The sequence below is a fragment of the Haliotis rufescens genome, unplaced genomic scaffold (genome assembly GCF_023055435.1).
Source record: "Haliotis rufescens isolate VD_foot unplaced genomic scaffold, xgHalRufe1.0.p SCAF_50, whole genome shotgun sequence".
In the NCBI taxonomy this organism is placed as follows: domain Eukaryota; kingdom Metazoa; phylum Mollusca; class Gastropoda; order Lepetellida; family Haliotidae; genus Haliotis; species Haliotis rufescens.
In genome coordinates this window covers 59907-72144 of record NW_025964224.1, presented here as the reverse complement: position 1 = coordinate 72144, position 12238 = coordinate 59907, and the positions used below count along the sequence as shown (strand labels likewise).

Genomic DNA, 12238 nt, shown 5'->3' with positions numbered 1-12238 from the left:
GGCTGCAGCGATCTTAACGCAGATCAGTAGAATAGACATATCTTTGATACAAAAACTTGTTCCTGTGTATATCATACCGAAGATGCTCTACACTTCTTTTTTGTGTGTACAAATTACTATGCTCTTCGAAATGAAATGGATTTTTACCAACATGTATATTCTTTACAAACAGTGCTATGCGGAAATTCGTATTTGAGTAAGGAAGAGCAAATGCTAACATTAGATTCTATTCAACACTTTATATTAAAACCTGGCCGATTTTCAGTTAAATGATTGTTTTAAATAAACTGCAAATAGATGTATTATATGTACACATCTAGCTTGGCATGTACAATTCATTTGTTACATCTAACCTTCATTGATGTATTCATTGTAATATGTCCTATGTGTAATGGAGCGGTATTAACATAAGCACTTCGCTTGTTTACCAATCCATTTTCACACTTTTGTGAAAATAAATATGTCTAAAAAAATCTTTACCCCTATGATTGACGTTAGTGTCACACCCATCACGTGACGTTTGCCTTCAGGCGGGCTGCATGAAGCCAGTTTTAACGGTAGATGTTGAAATTCGCCCTCCTATAATTGTACGGAATTCTCAATTGATAACAGAAGCAGATTTATAACTATTGCGTCATGCAATTAATGTAATAAGACAATCTTGTCTGGAGGTCTTTTTATAGGCCTGCCACGCCTAGGTCGCATTACAACCCCAAGCCGTTTGACGGTATTTGTGCCATATTCCAGAAATAACATACTGGCATACCAATTTCATTGATCAACCAAATTCATGTAGTGATGCTTACAAAATAATGGTTATTTTATTGGGGCCTTGTCAGTGGGAACAACGAGAAACTCTTCCGCAGCCAGACTTTGGATGCAACTGGTTTGGACAGAATAGGTTCCGATTCTGCTTCCTGTTTTTCAGTTTGTACATTCTACCAATGACATCATGCACTGACTTCATCCACTCTGAGGGATGGTCTGGTAGCCTAGTGGTTAAAGCGTTCGCTCGTCACGCCGAAGACCCGGGTTCGATTCCCGACATGGGTACAACGTGTGAAGCCCATTTCTGGTGTCCCCCGCCGTGATATTGCTGGAATATTGCTAAAAGCGGCGTAAAACTCACTCACTCACTCACTCACCCATCCACTCTGAAATACATTCAACATATTCCCCTTCTCGTTTGGCCCATATTTGGACATATGCTTTGACAGCATTCATAATTTCTTTTAAGTTGTGATCCAAATGGGATGGAGGCTGCTCATATTACGTTGGTCCGTATTGGAATAACAGACGAAGGTTGATATCATCAACATTAGAGAAGTCTCCTGTGAAGATATGACAAGAGACTGCTAGCAACATGGCGAGTATTGACAGCCAAAAGCAGTGGAATTTACATGAGTTGCAAAGTCCTCATTCTGCAACACGTTCCATACAGGTGTTTGTGTGAAACTCTTGGTGGTTCCTGAAATTTGAATATTGTGGGACATTTTGGGAAAATGATTTTTGTCTGAGAAAGTTACTTAAATATAAGTCATCAATTATCTTATTTGCAAATTTCAAATTCAAGAACATGCAGTCTTTGTCCGACTTAGTGGAATCAGCAAGCTTAGGGGAATAACTGTTGAAAGGGAAATACAGAGATGCTATACATGTACATTGGGTTCATTAAACAAAACATTTTTTTTACTGCATTCTAAAAGTTTTTTTGTAAAAATACAATTCGTAATTATGTCCCAATAACACAAGTGAAATGAAACTGCAACACAGTGTCCCTTCACCAACACATGGACAAGGTAACGCGAGTTGACCAAGTCGGTTGACGTGGGACATGTTTGCGCGGCATGTCGCTTTTAAAGACACTGTTTTGTCAAAGCCATTAAGCGACTTCAAAATACAACATGAATACAGCACTTTAACAAACTTCGAAGTCGGCAGTTTTCAATAGTGTGGAATTTTATCATTTAATTGATTCGTGTCATAAGTTTAACCTCAACGCATGTTTCTCGGTTCGAACAGTGATAAAGATTAGAGAATCTATTTATCATCCAACACCATTCTTCCAAATGTTTCAGTTTGTAAACAGTAATAAAAGAATCTATGTGGGTTTCTAAATTCTGATCTTATGGAAAAAAGAAATGACATTGCCAGAGAAAATTTAGAGCTAATTGAGGAGGATTTCGTCAAACACAAAACGGGTGATGAAACATGGCCGTACCACTATCATCCCGAGTCAAAACATCAATCCATGGAATGGCACTTTCCACTTTCAAAGAAAAGGAGTGAGGAAGGCTGATTGTTGGTGTTCTACTACTTCCTGACAATGCCTCTTCTTCTCAAACACCTCGACTTGCAAAGGCTGCTGTGCGACAATGTGTCGCCAGACATGACTTTCCACGTTTCCTGAAGTGAAAGAACACCATGGAAAACGATATGACGACGACGATGACCTCAAAGCTGCCGTGAAAGGGTTTATCAGGGTGGCTTCAGAAAAGTTCCTGACTGAATTGAAAAGCTTCACTATCGATGTGAGAAGTGTTTTGAAAAGCTGGGAGATAATGTTGAAAATTACAATTAAAAACACTTTCTCAATTGTTGATTTTGTTTGTTAGCCTTAAAACTTTTTGACCAGCTCTCGTATTTATGGCATACAAACCCTTCACTCAGAGATCTACCTATTTGTTATGCCAGTTAGTTATTTTGTGTCTTGTATTTATCAAGTGATGATGATGTCTGTGAGTAAGTAGATGTCTAGATCTGTACTCCTCTGACCTACCTCGTTTTTGTAAACTTCACCAGATATCTATTTTATTTACATTCATTTTTATATTATAGCTGCACCTGAAGTATTCCCTGTGATTTTATTTTTCTTCTTTTACTTTTCAATAAAAACGTCCTCGTGACTGATGAGTGATGTTTCTGTGTAGCTCAGCCCTCTAACTAGAGAATGTGCAGAAGAACAACAGACCCAAATAAAGACAACAACATTTACTGTACATATTTCACGATCAAGCAGCTTCTTCTGTAGATTATTATGTCATCAAGACCCAGGAATGCCAGCATTGCAGCAAATCTTGTGTTGTATAGGTGTGTTGTAGAGGCATGCTGTCCAGGCATGTTGTACTAGGGTGTTGTACAGGTGTGTTGTCTAGGTGTGATTTACAGGTGTGTTGTCTCGGTGTGATTTACAGGTGTGTTGTAGAGGCATGCTGTCCAGGCATGTTGTACTAGGGTGTTGTACAGGTGTGTTGTCTAGGTGTGATTTGCAGGTGTGTTGTACTAGGGTGTTGTACAGGTGTGTTGTCTAGGTGTGATTTACAGGTGTGTTGTACTAGGGTGTTGTACAGGTGTGTTGTCTAGGTGTGATTTACAAGTGTGTTGTACTAGGGTGTTGTACAGGTGTGTTGTCTAGGTGTGTTTTCCAGGTGTGTTGTACTAGGGTGTTGTACAGGTGTGTTGTCTAGGTGTGATTTACAGGTGTGTTGTACTAGGGTGTTGTACAGGTGTGTTGTCTAGGTGTGATTTACAGGTGTGTTGTCTAGGTGTGATTTACAGGTGTGTTGTACTAGGGTGTTGTACAGGTGTGTTGTCAAGGTGTGATTTACAGGTGTGTTGTCTAGGTGTGATTTACAGGTGTGTTGTCTAGGTGTGATTTACAGGTGTGTTGTACAGGCATGTCCCAAGTGTTCAAGGTGCCCAGTAGTCCCTGTCCCAAGTGTCCAAGGTGCCCAGTAGTCCTTGTCCCAAGTAGCCTAGTAGTCCCTGTCCAAAGGTGCCTAGTAGTCCCTGTCCCAAGGTGCCCAGTAGTCCCTGTCCCAAGTATCCAAGGTGCCCAGTAGTCCCTGTACCAAGTAGCCTAGTAGTCCCTGTCCAAAGGTGCACATTAGTCCCTGTCCCAAGGTGCCCAGTAGTCCCTGTCCAAAGTGTCCAAGGTGCCCAGTAGTCCCTGTCCCAAGTAGCCTAGTAGTCCTTGTCCCAAGGTGCCCAGTAGTCCCTGTCCCAAGTGTCCAAGGTGCCCAGTAGTCCTTGTCCCAAGTAGCCTAGTAGTCCCTGTCCCAAGGTGCCCAGTAGTCCCTGTCCCAAGTGTCCAAGGTGCCCAGTAGTCCCTGTCCCAAGTGTCCAAGGTGCCCAGTAGCCCCTGTCCCGAGTAGCCATGGTGCCCAGTAGTCCCTGTCCCAAGTAGCCAAGGTGCCCAGTAGCCCCTGTCCCAAGTAGCCATGGTGCCCAGTAGCCCCTGACCCAAGTGTCCTAGGTGCCTAGAGTCATCTCTTCAAGGCATTAATGAAGGCATCCTTTGGCACCTCCACGTTTCCGATCTGCCGCATACGTTTTTTACCTTCTGCTTGTTTCTTCAGCAACTTCATTTTCCTTGAAATGTCACCACCATACTGAAACATCCAAACACATTATAACCATTAGCTGTTGCATCGGGGACTTGCACTGAGTGGTCCAATGTTTATTGTACGAACGGCCATAGATTCAAATCCATCAAATGCATCCTCTACAGTGCAGGGACATTTTACAAATATATTCACATGTTTCATTTCAGTACATTTCTACTCTTGAAGGCATAGTTGAAATGTAACAGTTTTAAATTTTGACAATTTGTTGTTGCCATAATGCTGACAAATTGTTGGTTTGAAGATCCAATTACATATTTATTTGGTATGTATTGCTTTCGAATATCTCTGAAGGATGGACATAGAAAGATGAAACGATACAGATCTTCCATATTATTTAGGTCATAATATATACATAATCTTTCAAAATTTTGGAATCTTGTGGTGTCTCCCCATGTCAATATTAAGCTTTGTACATCGAACTCGAACACAAGCAAAATCGGTCGCAAATGTACAAAGGACCGAAATATTTTCGCTGCTTTCAAGGTTATCTTAAATAGAGTACAAATTAATAACAAGTCCTTGGTTGGTTAATGCCACACTCAGCAATATTCCAGCTGTGGTCTGTAAATAATCGAGTCTGGATCAGACAATCCAGTGACTGACGTTATGATCTACGCAATTGGGATACCATGACATGCATCAACCAAGTCAACGAGCCTGACAACCCAAACCCGTTAATCGCCTCCGAATGAAATTTCTTCTTCGGCGTCTTCAATGTCCAAATTGTCCACTTCTTCCAAATTCACGTCATCGAACCCGAAAAAATCGTCATCCCCCTCGTTGTCCGAATTTCCGAAAATTTCCCTAAAATCTTCGATCGCGGAAGCCATAATGGAACTTCAAACGTTTTGTTGCCTTTGGGGGGAACGCAAAGTAATTCGAAAACTTTTGAAATTTCTATCAACCGTGACTACCCAGGTCAATTAGTAATAAACAAGTGATTATGTTTACAATAGATAATTACGTCATTTCCTTTTATTTTGGCGGGGAAAAAATTCCGGGACTTTCTCGAAGCCATCCATTTTAGATCGGGGCGTGGCTGTCCGCTTTCAGCAGGTACGATAAAATTGCAAGTATTTCGATATATTTTTAATCTACATCATATTTTATTATTGCATTCTTCAGTCATAAAGCTATTGCGTTCAGGTTTTGTGTTTTATCAGTTATTTTCATGTATCGGCTCGGCGATAAGCTTATTAGTGGTCATGTTTTCAACAAAACAAATCGCGAGTATGAAAATAAATATGTTCAAACCAATCTTTACCCCTATGATTGACGTTAGGGTCACACCCATCACGTGACGTTTGCCTTCAGGCGGGCTGCATAAAGCCAGTTTTAACGGTAGATGTTGAAATTCTCCCTCCTATAATTGTACGGAATTCTCAATTGATAACAGAAGCAGATTTGTATCTATTGCGTCATGCAATTAATGTAATAAGACAATCTTGTCTGGGTGTCTTTTTATAGGCCTGCCACGCCTAGGTCGCATTACAACCCCAAGCCGTTTGACGGTATTTGTGCCATATTCCAGAAATAACATACTGGCATACCAAGTTCATTGATCAACCAAATTCATGTAGTGATGTTTACAAAATAATGGTTATTTTATTTGGGGCCTTGTCAGTGGGAACAACGAGAAACTCTTCGGCAGCCAGACTTGGGATGGCAACTGGCTGGGACAGAATAGGTTCCGATTCTGCTTCCTGTTTTTCAGTTTGTACATTCTACCAATGACATCATGCACTTACTTCATCCACTCTGAAATACATTCAACATATTCCCCTTCTCTTTAGGCCCATGTTTGGACATATGCTTTGACAGCATTCATAATTATTTTTAAGTTGTGATCCAAATGGGATGGAGGCTGCTCATATTATGTTAGTCCATATTGGAATAACAGACGAAGGTTGATATCATGTCTGAGGAAGTTACTTAAATATAAGGCATCAATTATCTTATTTGCAAATTTCAAATTCAAGAACAAGCAGTCTTTGTCCGACTTGGTGGAATCAGCTGCCGGCTATTAACACACATTTCTTTTTCTCTGTTCCACCTGTCTCCACAGTGACACACTTTATGTGCCCCAGCCGATACGATCCGGGCTGCCGGGCAAAAGAAAGTATACACCCACGTTTGATGGTGTCTAAAACTGAAAAACACAAGAAATGACTTCTTTGGGGGGCATTTAGAAGTTGGAGTACTAAGTAAGGATTAGATATATGGATGACCAACTTCTTTATTACAATGAGAAGCGACGTTTCAGTGTATGTTCTAACATTGTTATCAAGCAAGTGATGTACAGATTAAGGTTGACAAGTATACATGCAGGATAGGAGGCCCTCTTTCTATAGTTGAGTAAGTTTAAGATACAGTTACACTGGAGTGGAGAAGCATGTTATGTACACAGAAGGGTAAAACATGTTGGCCGGTGAAGTCTGTAATATATACAAAAGGGTAAAGCCAGTAATATAAACAATGGTGGTGAGGGACCAACTGGACAAACACTGAACAAAGGGAACAAGTGAACGAACCCTGAACAAAGGAAAGAAATGAACTAACACAGAACAAAGGGAACAAGTGAACAAACACTGAACAAAGGAAAGAAATGAACTAACACTGAACAAAGGGAACAACTGAATTAGCACTGAATAAAGGGACCAACTGAACTAACACTGAACAAAGGGAACAAATGAACTAACACTGAACAAAGGAAAGAAATGAACTAACACTGAACAAAGGGAACAAGTGAATTAGCACTGAATAAAGGGACCAACTGAACTTACACTGAACAAAGGGAACAACTGGACAACACTGAATAAAGGAAACAAGTGAACAAACACTGAACTAACACTGAACAAAGGGAACAACTGGACAACAATGAATAAAGGGAACAAGTGAACAAACACTGAACTAACACTGAACAAAGGGAACAACTGGACAACACTGAATAAAGGAAAGAAATGAACTAACACTGAACAAAAGGAACACGTGAATAAGCACTGAATAAAGCGACCAACTGAACTAACACTGAACAAAGGGAACAACTTGACAACACTGAATAAAGGGAACTGGACAACACTGAACAAACACTGAACGAGGGGACCAACTGGACAAACACTTTAAAAAGGGACCAACTGAACAAACACTGAAAAAAGGGACCAACTGAACAAAGGGAACAACTGAATAAAGGGAATAACTGGACCAAAACTTAACAAAGGGAACAACTGAACAAAGGGACAACTGAATTAACACTGAACAAAGGGACCAACTGAAGTAACAACTGAACAAAGGGACAAACTGAATTAACACTGAACAAAGGGAACAACTGAACTAACACTGTTCTCTGACAAGATGACTAAATATGAGAGCAGTATGCGATCATTATTAGTTATCTAATAGTGGTATACCAAAATGTTTACTCAGCCATTTTATCATATCTCTGTCAGTCTTTCACGGAGTCAAATAGTATACCAACAATCACCTTACTTCTCACCCCTGACCCTGTTTCAGTGATCTCGGGCAAGAAAGAAAATATCCATGCTTCACCTAAATTTCAGAAGACTACGATATACTCTACCTCATATTTATGAAAAATGTCAAAACATGACATACTAGTACTACCTACAAAACTAAAGGATCTGATCAAATAAGAAGATGAATTGACGATAAATGTGTGAAAAATAGATATCGGGATGTAGATCAATATCTGGTGTGTGCACCATGTTGGGCGATACATGCACGACGCCTTGATGGCATACTGTTGATTAACCTGTGTATGCTGGATTCCCTTCCATTCCTCATGAAGAGCTAGGCGCTGGGTCTCTGGCGTACAGTGGGCACGATGGGGTCTGGCATTCTTATCTTGCAGTTCGATGTTTTCCTGCAATTCGAGCGAATGGAACAACTACAGAACGCAAACTTTCGTCAACATATCACTGGCGAGTCAAATGTCCATTCAAAACAACCTAAACAAGTTCACCTGGCATGTGTGATACCGCCACTGTAGACTTGGTGTAACATCATTGGCGCACAACTCACCCCTGGTGTTGCCAAGCTGAACTCAATCTTTACTGGGATTTAAATTATGGAAGCAGATTATGCCAAATCATTCACAGTTGCCTCAGGCTTGGCTGCAGCGATCTTAACGCAGATCAGTAGAATAGACATATCTTTGATACAAAAACTTGTTCCTGTGTATTTCATACCGAAGATGCTCTACACTTCTTTTTTGTGTGTACAAATTACTATGCTCTTCGAAATGAAATGGATTTTTACCAACATGTATATTCTTTACAAACAGTGCTATGCGGAAATTCGTATTTGAGTAAGGAAGAGCAAATGCTAACATTAGATTCTATTCAACACTTTATATTAAAACCTGGCCGATTTTCAGTTAAATGATTGTTTAAAATAAACTGCAAATAGATGTATTATATGTACACATCTAGCTTGGCATGTACAATTTATTTGTTACATCTAACCTTCATTTATGTATTCATTGTAATGGAGCGGTATTAACATAAGCACTTCGCTTGTTTACCAATCCATTTTCACACTTTTGTGAAAATAAATATGTTTAAACCAATCTTTACCCCTATGATTGACGTTAGGGTCACACCCATCAGGTGACGTTTGCCTTCAGGCGGGCTGCATGAAGCCAGTTTTAACGGTAGATGTTGAAATTCGCCCTCCTATAATTGTACGGAATTCTCAATTGATAACAGAAGCAGATTTGTATCTATTGCGTCATGCAATTAATGTAATAAGACAATCTTGTCTGGGTGTCTTTTTATAGGCCTGCCACGCCTAGGTCGCATTACAACCCCAAGCCGTTTGACGGTATTTGTGCCATATTCCAGAAATAACATACTGGCATACCAAGTTCATTGATCAACCAAATTCATGTAGTGATGTTTACAAAATAATGGTTATTTTATTTGGGGCCTTGTCAGTGGGAACAACGAGAAACTCTTCGGCAGCCAGACTTGGGATGGCAACTGGCTGGGACAGAATAGGTTCCGATTCTGCTTCCTGTTTTTCAGTTTGTACACTCTACCAATGACATCATGCACTGACTTCATCCGCTCTGAAATACATTCAACATATTCCCCTTCTCTTTGGGCCCATGGTTGGACATATGCTTTGACAGCATTAATAATTATTTTTAAGTTGTGATTCAAATGGGATGGAGGCTGCTCATATTATGTTAGTCCATATTGGAATAACAGACGAAGGTTGATATCATCAACATTAGAGAAGTCTCCTGTGAAGATATGACAAGAGACTGCTAGCAACATGGCGAGTATTGACAGCCAAAAGCTGTGGAATTTACATCATGAGTTGCAAAGTCCTCATTCTGCAACACGTTCCATACAGGTGTTTGTGTGAAACTCTTGGTGGTTCCTGAAATTTGAATATTGTGGGACATTTTGGGAAAATGATTTTTGTCTGAGAAAGTTACTAAAATATAAGTCATCAAATATCTTATTTGCAAATTTCAAATTCAAGAACATGCAGTCTTTGTCCGACTTAGTGGAATCAGCAAGCTTAGGGGAATAACTGTTGAAAGAGAAATACAGAGATGCTATACATGTACATTGGGTTCGTTCAAAACATTTTTTTACTGCATTCTAAAAGTTTTTTGTAAAAATACACACAAGTGAAATGAAACTGCAACCCAGTGTCCCTTCACCAACACATGGACAAGGTAACGCGAGTTGACCAAGTCGGTTGACGTGGGACATGTTTGCGCGGCATGTCGCTTTTAAAGACACTGTTTTGTCAAAGCCATCAAGCGACTTCAAAATATAACATGAATACAGCACTTTAACAAACTTCGAAGTCGGCAGTTTTCAATAGTGTGGAATTTTATCATTTAATTATTTTGTGTCATAAGTTTAACCTCAACGCATGTTTCTCGGTTCGAACAGTGATAAAGATTAGAGAATCTATTTATCATCCAACACCATTCTTCCAAATGTTTCAGTTTGTAAACAGTAATAAAAGAATCTATGAGGGTTTCTAAATTCTGATCTATGGAAAAAAGAAATGACATTGCCAGAGAAAAGTTAGAGCTAATTGAGGAGGATTTCGTCAAACACAAAACGGTTGATGAAACATGGCCATACCACTATCATCCCGAGTCAAAACATCAATCCATGGAATGGCACTTTCCACTTTCAAAGAAAAGGAGTGAGGAAGGCTGATTGTTGGTGTTCTACTACTTCCTGACAATGCCTCTTCTTCTCAAACACCTCGACTTGCAAAGGCTGCTGTGCGACAATGTGTCGCCAGACATGACTTTCCACGTTTCCTGAAGTGAAAGAACACCATGGAAAACGATATGACGACGACGATGACCTCAAAGCTGCCGTGAAAGGGTTTATCAGGGTGGCTTCAGAAAAGTTCCTTTTGAAAAGCTGGGAGATAATGTTGAAAATTACAATTAAAAACACTTTCTCAATTGTTGATTTTGTTTGTTAGCCTTAAAACTTTTTGACCAGCTCTCGTATTTATGGCATACAAACCCTTCACTCAGAGATCTACCTATTTGTTATGCCAGTTTGTTATTTTGTGTCTTGTATTTATCAAGTGATGATGATGTCTGTGAGTAAGTAGATGTCTAGATCTGTACTCCTCTGACCTACCTCGTTTTTGTAAACTTCACCAGATATCTATTTTATTTACATTCATTTTTATATTATAGCTGCACCTGAAGTATTCCCTGTGATTTTATCTTTCTTCTTTTACTTTTCAATAAAAACGTCCTCGTGACTGATGAGTGATGTTTCTGTGTAGCTCAGCCCTCTAACTAGAGAATGTGCAGAAGAACAACAGACCCAAATAAAGACAACAACATTTACTGTACATATTTCACAATCAAGCAGCTTGTTCTGTAGATTATTATGTCATCAAGACCCAGGAATGCCAGCATTGCAGCAAATCTTGTGTTGTATAGGTTTGTTGTAGAGGCATGCTGTCCAGGCATGTTGTACTAGGGTGTTGTACAGGTGTGTTGTCTAGGTGTGATTTACAGGTGTGTTGTCTAGGTGTGATTTACAGGTGTGTTGTAGAGGCATGCTGTCCAGGCATGTTGTACTAGGGTGTTGTACAGGTGTGTTGTCTAGGTGTGATTTACAGGTGTGTTGTTCTAGGGTGTTGTACAGGTGTGTTGTCTAGGTGTGATTTACAGGTGTGTTGTACTAGGATGTTGTACAGGTGTGTTGTCTAGGTGTGATTTACAAGTGTGTTGTACTAGGGTGTTGTACAGGTGTGTTGTCTAGGTGTGTTTTACAGGTATGTTGTACTAGGGTGTTGTACAGGTGTGTTGTCTAGGTGTGATTTACAGGTGTGTTGTACTAGGGTGTTGTACAGGTGTGTTGTCTAGGTGTGATTTACAGGTGTGTTGTCTAGGTGTGATTTACAGGTGTGTTGTACTAGGGTGTTGTACAGGTGTGTTGTCAAGGTGTGATTTACAGGTGTGTTGTCTAGGTGTGATTTACAGGTGTGTTGTAGAGGCATGCTGTCAAGGCGTGTTGTACAGGTGTGTTGTCTAGGTGTGATTTACAGGTGTGTTGTCTAGGTGTGATTTACATGTGTGTTGTACAGGCATGTCCCAAGTGTCCAAGGTGCCCAGAAGTCCCTGTCCCAAGTAGCCTATTAGTCCCTGTCCCAAGTGTCCAAGGTGCCCAGTAGTTCCTGTCCCAAGTGTCCAAGGTGCCCAGTAGTCCTTGTCCCAAGTAGCCTAGTAGTCCCTGTCCAAAGGTGCCCAGTAGTCCCTGTCCCAAGGTCCCCAGTGGTCCCTGTCCCAAGTGTCCAAGGTGCCGAGTAGT

At 40.3% G+C, this 12238-nt stretch overlaps 1 long non-coding RNA gene across 2 annotated transcripts; it reads left to right on the top strand.

The window, feature by feature from the left end:
- The first annotated feature begins 3302 nt into the window (after window positions 1-3302).
- Window positions 3303-11931, top strand: LOC125374007. Of its 2 annotated transcripts, none has more exons than XR_007218492.1 (3): window positions 3303-3324; window positions 11391-11546; window positions 11885-11931. It is a non-coding gene; the product is annotated as an uncharacterized LOC125374007 (long non-coding RNA). The 2 variants fall into 2 exon arrangements; XR_007218491.1 differs by lacking the exon at window positions 3303-3324 and adding an exon at window positions 3492-3558 and having other exon boundaries at window positions 11365-11546.
- Window positions 11932-12238: the final 307 nt, after the last annotated feature.